The sequence below is a fragment of the Pygoscelis adeliae genome, unplaced genomic scaffold (genome assembly GCF_000699105.1).
Source record: "Pygoscelis adeliae isolate BGI_AS28 unplaced genomic scaffold, ASM69910v1 Scaffold294, whole genome shotgun sequence".
Classification (NCBI taxonomy): domain Eukaryota; kingdom Metazoa; phylum Chordata; class Aves; order Sphenisciformes; family Spheniscidae; genus Pygoscelis; species Pygoscelis adeliae.
The window spans coordinates 2,690,645-2,706,734 of NW_008824722.1; the positions used below are offsets into that span (position 1 = coordinate 2,690,645).

At 37.2% G+C, this 16,090-nt stretch overlaps 1 protein-coding gene across 2 annotated transcripts in view; it reads right to left on the reverse strand.

Moving 5' to 3' along the window:
• Positions 1-16,090, reverse strand: part of LOC103916288 (heparan sulfate glucosamine 3-O-sulfotransferase 1-like) — a 115,206-nt gene that overhangs the window by 45,162 nt on the left and 53,954 nt on the right. The window contains exon 1 of one of the 2 annotated variants that reach the window (XM_009323258.1): positions 15,487-15,787. The exons of the other annotated variant lie outside the window; for it this stretch is intronic. The gene's annotated coding sequence lies outside the window, so the exon portion shown is untranslated. Of the gene's footprint in view, positions 1-15,486; positions 15,788-16,090 lie in introns of those variants that run through there. 2 annotated transcript variants of the gene reach the window in all.

The following is a 16,090-nucleotide window of genomic DNA, read 5'->3' on the forward strand; positions in this document are numbered from 1 at the left end:
CCTCTCCCCCATCCCACCAGGGGGGAGTGAGTGAGTGGCTGTGTGGTGCTCAGTTGCCGGCTGAGGTTAAACCACAATAAAGGTACAACAGTATTTTGAACCTGTCTGCGTTTTTCACTGGGAGATAATGTGAATCTATGACTTGAGGACACGAAGTAACTATTCCCAGACAAACACACACAGGTACACCTTAATCTGCCAGATAGGATCTGAGGTCACACTAATATAAGAAAATTCAGGAATATGAAACCAAATTAAATCTAAAATATATTGATAAATTTATATTTATCTAAATAAAATATATTGATAAATCTAAAATATATTGAAATCTAAAATATATTGATCCAAGTGTACACATACCTCTTAAGAGATAAAAAGGTCATTCAGTGAAATACACTGAATGGAGACAAGGAAGAAGTGTTACATATCTATTGACTTAATATGATTTAAATAAAAGTGTTTAGTTCAGTTTAACTTTAAATGCTCCCATGAGTTAACAAACTTCTGTGACTTCAACTTATTTATGTACATAACTCTCCCTTTTCTTTTTCCCCAGCTACAGTACAGCTGTACTGAAACAATGCTTTGTACACCAGGTATTCTTCTAATAGATCCTTCTATCCGTCTGCTGGTCAGCACGCTCCAAGATTTTTCCATTCAGTAGATACCCTCCATTTTAGTCTTGCCTCAGAGTAATATTACATATCTGCATTTAACTACATCTGACAGTTATTAGCCTGAATACTTAACTAATCCAAGTTCTTTTGTACAAAATGTGACTGTATTGTTTCTCCCGATTTAGCATAATTTGCAAAGTTGGAAGCCTTTCTTTCAATACCACAATCCAAATATCACCTAAAAGGAATTAAGTTTTCCCTATGCCAGCTCCATAGAACATTCTTAATCTGAAAAAATAAATGTCAATATATTGCTTTTCTTCTGCTGAGGTCCTTTTCAAAATTTGATATGCCATGGGCTTTTTTAAAAAAAAATTTGTCTCATTTAACTATTAATTGAATATATGGAATGTATTCAATATTAAACAAACACCCATCTCAGAAGTACTCAATGCAAGCTCAATTTAAGCAACTGTAACTTCAACCACATACAACTCTCTGGACTTCAGCAGAACTAATGTTATATTTGCAAGTACTCGTGCTAAAGTGTCTGGTGAAATCTGACAATTAAAAACCACTGTGTTTCAATTACTAATGCAAAGAAGGTCTATTACCTGCCTTCAGTGAAAAACAAGAGGAAAAACATCATTAGAGTAAAGCTCTATTCTGTTTACTTGTAAGCAAGCCTATGAAAAAGCATCGTGAACATATATTAAAGTACATTAATATATAGGACTAGATTCTCTAAGCATGAAGCCAGAATTTGAAAAATTGACTCCTTTAAAGTCAATCTAACGTTCAGAAACATTAAATATCAGTTCTCCGTAAATAATTTTTTTTAAATATACCATTTGGTAGCACAAAACTGAAAGCATCCAAAGTCAACAGCCAGTTCTGAGACTGTGCTGGTAGTAGCACTACTGGACATTCAAATCTCTACTTCTTTACTTCACTCACGCGTACTCTACTAAACAGACAGCTTTATCGCCATCTGAATACTGCCCAGGTCTTTTCCCCAAATAGTGCACTACAGCAAATCAGAGAATTTCCAGCTCTCCCATTGCAACCCAATTTGTCCAAGGAACTCACAGGAAACAGACACGACACAGTCTTCTCGCTCAGATGCTTTTGGCACACATTAGCACAGCTCTCCTTGCTTTTTGGGTAATGCCAATGTCACCATTCTTCTCCAACTGGCAGAGGAGGCATTCAGCAGACAATGGGAAACCAAGAACAATTGTATTGCCTGGAGGGATCTGAACATAAACCTTCCACTATACCTGCCCATCCATTTTCAGATGCTGGAGGAAATCAGGAAAACAAGGTCCGTTCCTCACACATTTTGCGAAACTATTTCACTTTGCAGGCATTAACTAACCAACCCAAGATCAAAAGTGAAATTGTCTCTGAGGCAACTGCCCTTAAAGACAGGAAGATCTGAGGTGCAATCCACTTCTTCAGGGGAGAGATATGGGCGCTACGGCTGTATTCTCCATCTCATTAATATTTAAAATAATAAAACAGTTTCAGTGTAAATGTCCAAATTCAACGTTCTACCACAAAACATTCTATGAACTAACAGTGTGGACACTCTCCCAGCAGGTAGAAGGTGTGGATTCAAAAGCGTGTAGGAGACAACCCAGGTTTGAAATCCTGAATGAGTCCTATGCTCGCATACGCTGCACTACTAAATTATATACTCACTTGTCATAGCCAGTAGCTACTACACAGAAGTGAATGCTAATATACTGAAGATTCCTTCAGAAAAAATTAACTACAGGCATCTATATCTTTTGGCACCCAGTTACTTCCAAAATTTTTTACTTTAAGGTGTGACAAAAATGTCCCAAATCCAAAGTTCATTTACATCTCAAACTGGTCAGCCAGATTTGTTCACCAAGAAATACGATGCTATACTCTACAGACAGTTTCTGCTGCATCATAATAAAGACAAATTTCTCAACATTAAATGGAAAAAAAAAAATAAAATTTACCCAGTGCAACATATAAGCAAAATGTGGCAAGACAAAGCCCTGATTCTGCCCAGTTTACTGCAATCCAAACACCAGGTGAGTACCCAAACCACTGAATTATTGATTTTGTCAAAATACAGGTGAACAGGTAGAGTTTTGACAAACTAGTGTCATCTACTGAGAAACATTTCAGAAGAAAATTCCACCCCAAGAAGCACTAATCAAAACCTGCAGTTCAACAGGGTTTGAGGTTTCATTTCAGAACTCATAAAACCAGATCTGGGAGATTGGAAGATAGCGAAGAATGACAAGAAGCGAGCAAAAACAGAACTGGAAAGTGTGAGGAAAATAGAATTTAAAAAATTAAAACAAAAAACCCACCAAAAAAACCCAGAGAGGCCAGGAAAATAAAGCATAAATATGTGTCAAGGCAACCACAGACTTAAACGAAATAAACTGAAAAAATAGACTGCATAAAAAGAAGTCTGCACTACATATTGATTATACTTAATGACAGACAACAGGAAACAGACAAATGAACAAGAAACCAGAACTCATAAGAAATGTAAAAACTGTACTAAAAAGAAAACATGACTAAATTACACTGAATGTTCCTCCTTCTTCAACACAGAATAAAGCATCTTCTAAAAAAAATAGCTGCATTATATATTAAAGCGAGGAAAAAAACCTTACCATCAGCAAAGAGGTGGGGGGGACTTTCTTCTGCCATACTTGTCTGAGCAATGCTGAATAGGCCTTAGAAAGGATTGTGTAGTTATTCTGGGGAAAAACCACTTATAGCCCTTCCCATCTCACTCAGCCTTCCTAAACTCATTCCCTTGACATTAAATAAAAAGGGACCGATTTATAAAACTTCAAATAGGCAAAATGTTTTCCTTATGACCTTACAGATTTGATTGCAATATTCAATATTCACTTTCCAGAGCCATCCCACATTAAACAGGAACGTATTAAAGCTAAGTAGGTATTTACTCAGCACCAAAATTAGAATAAGTTAGACTTTAAGAGGTCAAGATAAAGGTATTTCATACTTGGATCCTTAGCTAACTGGAAGGTAGAATTCATGTTCTGAGGAATTCTGAAGCTTCAGTAGTACAAGAAATTATTCCACTTAAGAAGCAAAATTCCTTAGATAATTTAGAAAAGGGGAAGGAAGTTTTCCCCAAGCTCTTTGTTAGAAGAAAAGAGATTTTCCATTAAGTTAGGTGAACAAACTCCCCTAGCTATACAGATTTCCTGCTGCCAGCGTGGTAAGCTCTGCCTTACAACTGGGATTCCTCGGACCTGTAGTTCCCTTAAAGTCAGTTAGAAGTAGGAAAGACAGTAATTCTATTACACAGAATTAATATTTTCTCATGAAATATTAAGCTGAAGTAGTGTGTCAACAGATACATTCTCTCTGAAGTTTCTGACCAACCCTACACTGATACCTAAAATTCCTTCATGCCTTACATAAGTACGTTTTTAAGTGGTAAAAACAAGCTCACCTCAATTACACACTGCAGCAGATTTAAACCACTGTACATGAGGCATGCTATTCAGTGAAGACCCGTATTGAACATCTCTCATTCAATAGCTACAAAACCAAAACTTAATTCTGAGTCGTCCCTAAAGCTTCCTATCTAACAGCTCACTGTGTATGCTTTGGTTGCTCCATCTGTTTAAAAAAAAAAGATTATAATAAGATTGTAAAAATAAACATTGTTATAATCTTATTATCCTCATAAAAATCTACAAATGAAAAATTATAACATATCTTTTGCTATTATTAAATGTGCGCAATGAACACCTTTCATGAGACCAGGATCAACAGCACATGACTGCACAGGCAGAGACTGCATCACATACTAATGCACATATAATAAGCTATATGCAGAGACAATGGTATTTTTAGATTCATAATTTTCAAAAATTACTCTGCAATCCTAACATTCTTCTTTCTCTGAACCTTTTTAGCAAGGGATCTTTTATAGATAATTGCAAAATCATCTCCATCAAAACAAATACTTGCAATTTAAGACCTACACAGTTATTTCCTTCCTCACATATATATACACAAATGATTATTTCCATTTAATAAATGAGAATACCCTAGGATCACAAAAAGTAAATTTGAAACAACAGAGCAGCCCATATTTCTTTATCTACAGTGTAAAGTAATATGATCAGCTTGTACAGGAATAACAAGTTAAAACATGTATAGTATTATTCTATAATTGGCCAAAGAGTTAATTGCCTTAATCAGTATATATCATATTATCTGATTTTTTTTTAAAATGGAAATTTTACACACTGAATATTAGAGTTTTTACAGAAACAAAACAAAACGCTTTAACAGCATTTCCTTCTAGAGCAAGCTAGCACAAATTTAAATATCTCCCAGCGGGCAATATAGAGCTATGCTCAATGCTTGTGTGTTTCTGTTGACTTCCATTTGATTAAAGGAAACTACTTCATTATAGAAGCAAAGTAGAACAATTCCTTGGAGTATTAAAGCACAATATTCTGCGCATATGACCAGACAAGGATTCAAAAGAAAAGAGATACAATGCTCTTTTCTGAATACCTGATTACCTGACTTTGAGGAACGACTCTTTAGTAAGATTTATATTATTTCCTTTTTCTATAACTCCATATGTAATTATCGTAACAGTCCTCTTTTCAAGATAAATTTAGTTTTAAAATTTCTGTTTTCTATCACTGGCACTATTTATGCTATCAGGATACAGGAGATAAAGTACAAGCATAAAAAGCCAGCCATCAAACATTTAAATAAATGTCTTAAACTTCCATAACTTTGTTGAGGGGAGATTAAAAAAAGGGTGAAAACAACAAAAACATTCAGCTCTCTAACCTGCTAAAGAGGCCTAACCTCTCAGGACTTTTTGCAGTGTACAGGCATGAATCTTTAGGATCCAGAAACTTGGAGCTAACGTAAGAATGCAGTAGAGTATGAAAACAACAAGCCTTTTCTTTTTCTTCATTCTCCAGTGCACATGTCAGATTTTGAATTTAGAAAATCCTAGAAGCACAAAAAGGTCTACGCATTGTAGGGATATTTCCTTTATCTACCATAGGAGGAGAGGGAAAAACATCACAGCCAGAAAATCAGTGCTGCACAGGTTACCAAAACTACTGGAAGACTCAACATTTAATAGTATAGAACAAAACTGAAGCCATAAAATGAAATTCTGTAAATTAAGTAAACAGATTAAAAAAAATCAGCAAAACACCATCTAACTAAATTGAGCTATTTATTTACAGAATAAACTAAAGGTAGCATGTGGTACAAAGGAAGCAGCGTCAGATCTTTCTGAGGCTGACAGAACCTAATGTTTGGGGATTAGGTCTAAAAGATGTCCAATGGTTGCAACCTAGAAAAAAAAAATCTTAAATGCTTATTTTCATACTTCATCTTAGGATCTATCACTAGAAAGTGTCAAAGCTGACAACTGCAAATGATTTTCCATCTTAAACTTGACAGTACTTTCCTTTATAAATGGTACAATGGGAAACACGGTGGTGTGGGAATTAATGTGAGGTAAGTCCGGAAGATGCTCGAGAATCTGCTGTTATAAGACATGAACTTTTTTATCCTGAGAATTATCTATGTTTCCTTTGTATATGACAAGGTCACAAGATAAAATATTTCATTACAGTATCTGTGTAAGGCTTATTTTAAAGAATTAGTTTATCTAGAAACAATAAATAACAAATTCTGAAGTTCCAGTCAAAATTTAATTTTTTGTATTTTGTGTTAAACTATTGTTTGCAAGGCTTGACTGCCTTTCATTTAATAAGGTCTGCTTACTGTATAAAATGCACAGACCAGCTTAGCTGAGTAATCTAGTATTTTTATGGCTATGATTTTAACTAGTTAAGACAAGGAAATAGATGACAGCTACTTTCTTTTTAATCTTACTGTTCAAGTAAAGCTGTAAACCTTTTCCTTCCAGAAATAATCCTCAAACTGATTGCTGTCAACTGATTGCTGGAGGGAAACTCTGTCAACCAAGGAGGGTGGAGACAGGAAAGACAAGCTCCCTCTTTCCATGTGTAACCACCTTTCCATAAAAATGGAAGCTAAATCTAACATAATCTTTGTAAATTAAAGATCTATTCTGCATGAACTTTTAAAAAATTGTTCTGTATAGTAGCCAACACATTAATTCAGAAAAAATTAGATTTGACTAGACTTCATTATCAGAGAGACATGATGTTATTCAAGTGTTCAGAATGAAACCCTGTATCTTTTTACTTAAAAATGAAAGCATATCTTGTAAGAGCTGATTTTGGATACTGAGGGATATAGTCTGCTTCAAACAATTTATATCAAAATTCAAACTCCTATCAGATTTCTAGGTCTAAAATATATTGGCCTATACCATTCATTTGTAGAAGATCACCTACCTCCTTCAGAGGGTGTAATGAAGATCATTAATATCTATAAAGAGTTTTGTACCTAGTAAGCACTATATAAGTGCTAAATTATGACAAGGACAGAAGTAGCCCAGTTTCTCTCTATCCAGAAACTAAAAAGTTACGCTCAGTATTTGGATTACATTATTCACTCATGTCTAAAAAACAGTATCTCTACTAACTGATACTTTGCCATTTATCAACACAATCTATCTCACTATTATCTTGCTTTTGAGCTTTCAAATTTTTTCAGATATCCACTAAGATCCCATTGTAAATAAATACAACCTTAGAACACATTTTCTATGGTTGATCCCTGAAAAAAAAGGAAAGTCTTCTGTCTGCAGTTCATACAAAGTTTAATTAGGCATCTTTTTTTCTCTTTAAACACTTTTTAAGGTGACAAAAAGGTTAAGACTTTACTTGCAGAGACTTAAATGCAATACACAAAATGGTAGGTTAGCACTGTGAAGAATCATAATAGGGAAAAAATATTAAATAATTTTCTCCATTGTTCTGCAGGTAATGTGTAACATTTTACCTAATAACTATACCTTCACCTTTTATAGCACCAGTTGAAAAGGATTTGCTCTGCCTTTCCAAGTTCAACAGATGTACAGCATTAACAGGAAATTTTAGACAACAACAAAACGAAGAAAAAACAAAAGCAATTATTTTTCTGAAATTCAGATGATGAGCATATGCATTTATATTGATTTTGGAACTAAAGAGAAAGGCTAGAGCTGCATACTTGCACATTAGTGCCCATTAGCACTTTTTTGATTCCCACCTGTTCACTGCAGCTTAGAGGCCGAGAGCCATTTCTCTCCAAATTCTGGAGGCATCTTGAGATGCCTCAGCATCACCCAGAGAAGTAAAATTCTTCCATTTTTCTAATGGAGTTCCTACAGAATGTGAATTCAGAATCAAATTGCAAAGACTAGATTGCTTCTCAAAATCAGTGTCAAGGTATTAAGTTGAAAGTATAGTTAGCTCATCAATGTGACCCTAGGACACCGTATCTTCATTTCAAGGAGGAGAAAAAAGAGAATCAGCAGTTTCAGTATTTTAAGTACTACCTTTTGCAGTATTCTGTAAATGGAAAGCCTTCATTTGATGAAAAGGTTCCTTTTCCTCGCTCTTCTGTGCGCGCACACACACACAAAGAAAATACAGCTTTTTAGCTAAAAGCAAATGCACCAGTGACTTGATAAGCCAACAGAAAACTCCTTCTGTTCAAGCAATATTGAATAAATTTTCCTGAGACAAAACAGCTTGATCCTAGACCAAGCTTAAACAGAGCACTGAGTATCACCCTAGAAATCTTAAGCTTTGCTTACAATGACGGTAGTCCAGTGTCTCTTCTGCTCGCTGCTGCTGGCAAAGCAGGTGAGTGTGGCATTGCAAGAGGAAATATGGAATATGGATGCAATTTTTCTCAAGCTTTTTTCACCATCTGAAGTAAGCATGTATTTAAAAGCCCTTGCATTTTTCTAATGTAAGATACGCAATTGCTTCAGCTGAATGAAAGGCCATTTAGGCTTCATGAACTTCAGCCATAGCCTGATCAATTCACCCCCATTTCACAATCAGTTTCAAGACTACACATTTCAAAATCTCCATAACTATATCAAGCCCAGAGGGTCCTTCTCCCTTAAAAATGAGGAGGGGAAATAAAGTTAATGCAAAAAAATGCAGCACCTGTGTGACATATAAAATAACACTATCCTCCCTGTCAAACACATGGTATGGGTAATTCACACTCATCCCCTAAAACATAGACGAAAGGACAACTGTCAATTAGCGTGTGTATACACACATGTGCCAGTGCTATTAAATCAGAACAAGGAAAGATGGTGAAAAGACATTTTTATCTGTTAATTATCCTGGCCACACAGCACTAGTAATCTATATTATTACTGATGAAGTATGGAAGTGAGGTGAAATGAAAACTGCTGGAACTGCTGGGCTTAGAGGACTGTGATCAGTGCCACAAAATTCAGCTGGAGGCCAGTTACTAATGGTGCACCCCAGTTGAGGCCAATGCTGTTTAACATTTTCATTAATGATCTGACTAATGGGACTGAGTGCACTCTCAGCAAGTTGGCAGAGCATATGAAATTGGGAGTAGTTGTGCTGCCATTCAGAGGGACCTCAGCAGGCTGGAGCAATGAAGTTCAGCAAAAGGAAATGCACATTCCTCACCCAGAGAGGAATAACCCCGTGCACTAGTAAAAGGCTAGAGACCAACCAGATGGAAAGCAACTGGGCAGAAAAGGATGTGGGAGGTCATGGTGGACAAGAAGTTGAACGTGAGCGAGCGAAGTGCCCGTGCAGCAATGAAGGCCAACACCCTCCTGAGCTGCATTAGGAAAAGCACTGCCAGCAGGCTGAGAGAGCTGATCCTTCCCCTCAGCACCCGTGAGGTCACATCTGGAGTACCGTGTCTAGTTCTGGGCTCCCCAGTACAAGAAGGACATGGACATACTGGTGTGCATCCCTTAAAGGGCCACAGAGACAATATGGGGATTGGAGTATCTGTCATATGAAGAGAAGCTGGAAGAGCTGGGATTGTTTAGCCTGGAGAAGGCTCAGAAGGGATCTTATCAGTATGTATAAATACCTGATGGGAAGGAGAATAGAAGACACAGACAGACTCTTCTCAGTAGCATCCAGTGAAAGGACAAGAGGCAGAAGGCATAAACAGAAATATAAGAAATTCCATCTGAACACAAGAAAAAACATCTTTCATGTAAGGGTTGTCCAACACTGAAACAGGTTGCCTAATGAGGCTGTAAAGTACCCATCCTTGGAGATATTCCAAACCCAACTGGAGATAGCCCTTGGCAACATGCTCTAGGTGACCCTGTTTTGAGCAGAGGGATTGGACTAGATGATCTCCAGAGGTCCCCTCCACCTTCTCCAGTTCTGTGATTCTGTGGTTATATATCCATTTGATCTTTTACATATCATTATATATGTAAAGGCAAACTACTGCTATTTAGCATGATAATGTCCTATCCTGAATTTTCAATGTGTATCACTTACATGACATACTCTGCCTTCTTATCTGTAATTAAAAACTTTAAGTATAAACTAAGAGTAATACTACACTATCATATTTCCCTGGAAATCTTATTACACTTCAGGGATTAAGCAAAATCAACACTAGTGAAAGGTTTAAAAAAAAGTTGCAATGTCAAAATGCAATAAGAGTAAGATTAATGCAAAATACTATTTATATTTAAAAAAATGAAACATTTAGAAAATAGTTGTTTCAAAACCCCACTTTAACTTCATTAATGAAATGTACCCATATTCTTACTCCAGCTCAAGTTACTCAAGCCATTGCAGCACATATGTGCCTTTAGTAGCTTTTCCACTTACTTCACATTTCAGTTAGAAACACCTATTTCATTAATATGAAGGGCTTACCTTTCTTCTCTAGGCTTAAAAGCTCCCTAATCTATTTGTTAGTTTTAGCCAAGGGGACTTAACTGCATTTTTTTTCCCTAGAGAAGTTTCTTCAATATTTGAACAGAATAGATTCTTACATTAATAATTAGAAAAGCTAAACTTCTAAATATGCATGAAAGGGTAATGGCTTTTTGAGGCTACAGATGGAGGTGCAGTCCTGCAGCAACATTAGCAAGAGATTCTGGTCAATTCCACAGTTTCCATTCAAAATTTTGTAGGCAGCAGGAAGACTGATAAAGCTCTGGTAACTGTCACTTGTTTCACAGATACCAGTAGAAATAAGGACTGGATTGAAAATCGGAACCTGCTTTAACAGACAAGAAAGGTCTACAAAAGAAAGAAAGACACCTCAGCAAAAAACAGAATCCTGGAGAGATTCTTCACTTTTGAGGTCAAGGAAACTTGGACGTAAAACTGAGAAAAGGGTTTCAAAGCCCTTTCAGCAGCAAGACATAATTTTCTTCTGTGGAGCCACATGAACTAGCTGTCATCCTAAAGTGATATCTAGAGAATTACAGTATGTTCAAATCATTGCAACAAATTTACTCATCACAAATATAGGTCAGTCTGTTATTTAACAGAATAACCTAAATAAATTTTAAATTATGCAGTCTCAATTACTACTTTCCACTTCTATAGTACATTTTCAGTAGTAATTCAATGACTCAGTTTTCAAGTGTTGCCCATGTCATCATGAAAATCCCACTATATTCCACCTCTATCCCATTTTTTTGTTAAGTCCCAAGAAAACACCATCTGAGCAGCTGAACATTATGGACAGTAATTGTAAGGGAGGAATGGGGGAAGAAAGAAGCAGTAGGGACATAAAGCTGACCTAGGAAATTAAACCAAGTATTAAAAAAAAAAAAAAGTGTTTGGATCAGTCCCCTGTTCTCAACAACTAAGGCACAATGGCTTTTGAGCTATTAAATGATGCTTCCTCCCCAGATTATGAATGGATTGGCCACAGGGTAGGGAATTTACAAAGGACCTAGTATCATCATCAGCAATCTGTAGTGTACTACTCCTTTTCAACAGCGAGTAGCAAAAAAAAGCTAGATCAAAGTGGAGAATATATTGGAGAGTAAAAACCATGGTGCTTAGGTGTAAGAAGAGAGAAGCAAGTGACCTAGGCAATTGTTATCCTGACTTCAATCTATGAAAAGTTGGGGTTTTCTCTTTTTCATTAGTCTGGAACAAGTAAGTTAACTTTCAAAAGCAAATATTAAGGCAAAGGAAATCCAGAGTCCAATCTCTCCAGATTTCAGTAAAGAACTTTATATGGTATCACCCAGCAATTATTTACTGAGTTGGAAAAGATAGGGTGTAACACAAAAATAAAGTGGATATAAAACTGACTAATGATGACATATTGAATGGACTTATTTAAAATCCTTCTTCAGACTCATCTTATTTCATGTCTGTGAACCTGGCAAAAAGTAGTGGCGTTTTGATAAAAACTGGTTACAGGAAGCACTCCTGGTACACGGGAGGCTCTCGCTAACTTACAGAAGAAATTGGAGGACCGTTGCGATAGGCATATTAGAAATGGGAAAATAGCAACTCTTCAAAGCCACATGATTACAAATAGCAGAATTTCTGTGATTACATGGTGTCTTATCATTTGAGAGCAACAGGAAAAGAGAAATCACACACCCACGTCTAGTTTGCTGCAAGAAGATTAAGCCAACGTGGCATACCTGTAAAACAAATTTGATCTTCACCGGTATCTGATAAAGTATTTTCAGTAGACCGAGTGAGGCATTAGCACTATTATTCATGTCTTTGAGGAAACACTTCAGGTACAAAGTATTTGATGCAGGTGAGGTACGTACAAAATTCAGGAGAACCGAGTTACTAGGCTCTCTATCTTCCTATTTATTCTGTTTTACTAGACAGACTAAAAGGTGCCCGCTCTGCTTATTTGATCCTAGCACATAAAAGCTGAGGAAGGCACATGATCAATGTTTATAATTTATTGAGGGCTACACACCAAGGCAGGAGCTGTTTTTAAATAACAATATTGAGATATTAAAAATTAGGAATCAAAGAATATATTTAGGCTGGAAGTTCAAAGAAAGTTCTAAGCATTAGGAGAGAGGTTTTGAAACATCTTTCCAGAAAGAGCAACAGGGCAAAGTACTTAACTGGCTTTAAGGTGGACTGTGGTGACCTTATTGCTGGGATTAGGTAAGATTGTTGCCTAACTCAGAAAGGCCTTTTCTTCAGCCCTGAATTACTACGGTGAAGAACTGCTCCCTATTCTGCTCCTCCCCTTCCCAGTCTTTTTGTTCCCACTATTCCCACTAAAGTTCAACTGGGGCTATGAGAGGACTACGTGCAATTTTTTATCTTTAAGAGAAAAGAGTCTTAAGACTTAAACCCCTACCCCTCTAGCTTACATGTTTTTATAGAATATTGCATCAAAGCAGATGACTAGAAGCTCTCCTTGAGACCAAAAGATTTAATCAGCAACTAAACAGAGCAGTGCATTGCAAACATACTGAAATGATATTGCCTTTTCAGGTCTTCATTAAATATTTGTCCTCCTTGCCAGTTTAATGGATTCCTGCTTACTATATAAACAGCCAAAAAAGGAATTTGATTGTACTCTATGCATATACACCTCAAATGCTGGACTATCCTTTCTATACTGATGTTGCTATCCGAAAACTTCGCATAAGCTTCTGTTAGGACTACCTGTGCCCCTCCTAACATTCCACTTTTATGTTAATCATTGAACAACCCGTTCAAAAGTTTTCTTATGGCAGTGTGTAATCCAAAAACAGCTACAGAAAATAGAGAGCGCATATTCACATGGCTACAGGTACAGACCAGTTGCCACATAGTTATTTGTATAGCATTAAGAGAACATTAAGCAATGTTGCAGGCAGCTAACTCCTCCATTCAGCTCCTTTCAAAGCTATGTCCATCAAGAAACGTGCAGCGCTATGGTTTCATGACACAAAAAGCACGCTCAACCTGTTGCAAATGTTGAAAAGGTAGGCGGGTCTGTCATTCACTGAAGTCACCAAGCCCACAATCCATTGTATCAAACACAATCAAGTCATTACTGTACACACAATAAAGTCTGGTGACTGTAAACACATTCCCCTACATCCTTCTGGCTGACAAATGACTTCTTCATTCTAGATTAGAAAAGAAGCAAATGCTTTTCCAATGTAACTTGATCCACACTTTGGCAGTCAAACATAAATTTCACTTAAAAATGTACACTGGACTGAAACTTAAGCAATGACAGAAATTGTTCAAACTCCTAATTTTTCAGAACTTCCACGTTATCCACGCATGACCTACACAGCCAAAGCACCAGCCAGAACAATGCCAGTTAAACAGAAAAAGTATTTCTATTAAAGTGCTATCTCAGACCAATAAATGTCCACCACTTAGTATACTTTGGCCACTTTGGGGACCATTGTTCACGATAGCATTTCCAGTTAGAGACAGAAGAATCAGAGAAGAAAACAAATTGCTCTCCTGTTCCAAGTTCAAAGATGAAGTTCACCTTTATTGACTGTCATTTGACCTCTACCATCTCTTTTTCTGCGATAAACCTCAACAACAGATTCTCTCTTAATTGGTTTTTTATAGACTAGATCGAGGCTTCCACCTTAAATGTCATAAAACTGCTGTATATGCGAGTATGATTTAGTTCAACAATGACATGCAGTCTTGGATTTGACAGAAAGACTCCATTTCAAAATGTTTCTTCCCCTCTCTGACTAGTCTCCTTTTAAATTTTTGTATTTTATTTCTGGCTTGTGCTTATTTTTGGCTCCCTTACTTCCTTGCTGTAGAACAGCGATAGGAAAACTACTGCATACACGCCTTGTTTTCAAAGTAAGCATATTGAGTGGTTAGCCTAGCTCCTATGCTGTTGCTTACCTCATAGATTTCTGGGTTATTATTAGTTTATCTTACTAATATAGCCCTTCTTTGCCACACACATACACACACTTGTACAATAAGCTCATAACTTATGAAACTTGCAAATCACATGTGCTGTTGAAGAACATGAACTCCTCAATTCCCTCATTCTGATGACATGACTTAATGCAATGTGCAGGCTCCATCTATAACACACAACATCTTTTTAATCAGAAAGCAGTATTTTTACATAATTGGAACAAAAGAACTTAATAATATTTGCCATTTACAGTATTCTCAAAAATATGTTAGGCTACTAAAGCAATTAACCACAATCTAAATTAGTTCTATCTGAAATGACAAAACCTCAGTGTAGTTCTGCCAGCAACAAAACTAGTCAAATATATGAAAATTCACTGATGCCATAAAACTAAATTATTAATAATTTATACAATATGAAACCATGATCTTATGAGCTTAAAACCCTCCTGTCCTTTTTATGAAGAAATACCTGCCACAGGAATAAATATCCCTAAACACAAACATCTTACCGAACCGTAGCTCTCCCAGTTCAGCTCATTTAACAGGCAAGTGCCAGGAACTATTACAGTATTGCCCCAGAGGCAGTAAGTGAAATTCTTGGAAGTAGCCTATCACATTTTTAAAGTTTTTTTTTCCAAAGGATGGAAATAATCAAAGCAGACATCACACAGATTTTAGTTGCTGTAGTTGAGAAAGTCAACCTTTTCAATGGAAGTTGTGGTCTCCCTAGTCCAAGTTTTCTCCATTCTGTATCTCAGAAAATACGGGTTGTACAGACTAAAAGCTGAAAGTAAAATTTAACAGCCTGGCTATTCACAGTCTTTCCATGTGTAGCGAAAATAATAGGACATATGTGAGTCTAAAGCATCATCCTTATACTGTCAACCACTTCCAACTCTGCAAGAGATTTCAGGCTATAACGTGTAAATCATTACTACATGCTCTAATACTACTTTCGATTTAATCAGAAGAGAAGAAAAATCCCCTCTAGAATTAAAAGAAATAACTACGGTTTAGTTTTAAATGAAATGATGCAGTTTATATCTGACCTGAGTTTCAGTCTTTTCCTAGTGGGAAATATAAATTCAGCGCTTGGATACATAATCCTACAGCTCTCAGAAGCCGACTCCACCGCGAAGACTTTACATGATTTATAGCTCTCCTCCAGCTTCAGACGACAAGTCTCGGCGGAGCAGGTGCAACGGGGTATTTTCTCCTTCCTTCCGAGATCATTCCCTCGTATGTAAATTAATTAGCAAGTCTTCATCACTCTCGCGTAAGCGGGGAAGATGAAGCTAATGGATTATCAGCGTTTAATTTCTCCCACGGAGCGGGTGACCCGGCAGCCCGGCGGAGGGAGGGGGCTCGCTGTTGTTACTGCTGAAGCCACAACGTTTTTGACAGCGTCAGCGGCGATAAAAGTGAGCCCGGCTCCCGCACAGTTATGCCACGAGAGCAATTTTTAAACCACGGGCAGGATTTGGGGAGAACCTCGGGGACGCGAGGCCAGAACCTCCCCCGCGCTAACGCGGGCATTCCTCTCCCCCCTCCCGGCAAGTTAAAACTGCCCTGCCGGCGCCGCCGTGCCCCCTCCAACCCCCGCACCCGCCAGCCCTGCCCCCTTCCCTGACTGCCGGGGGAAGGGGGGGGCGA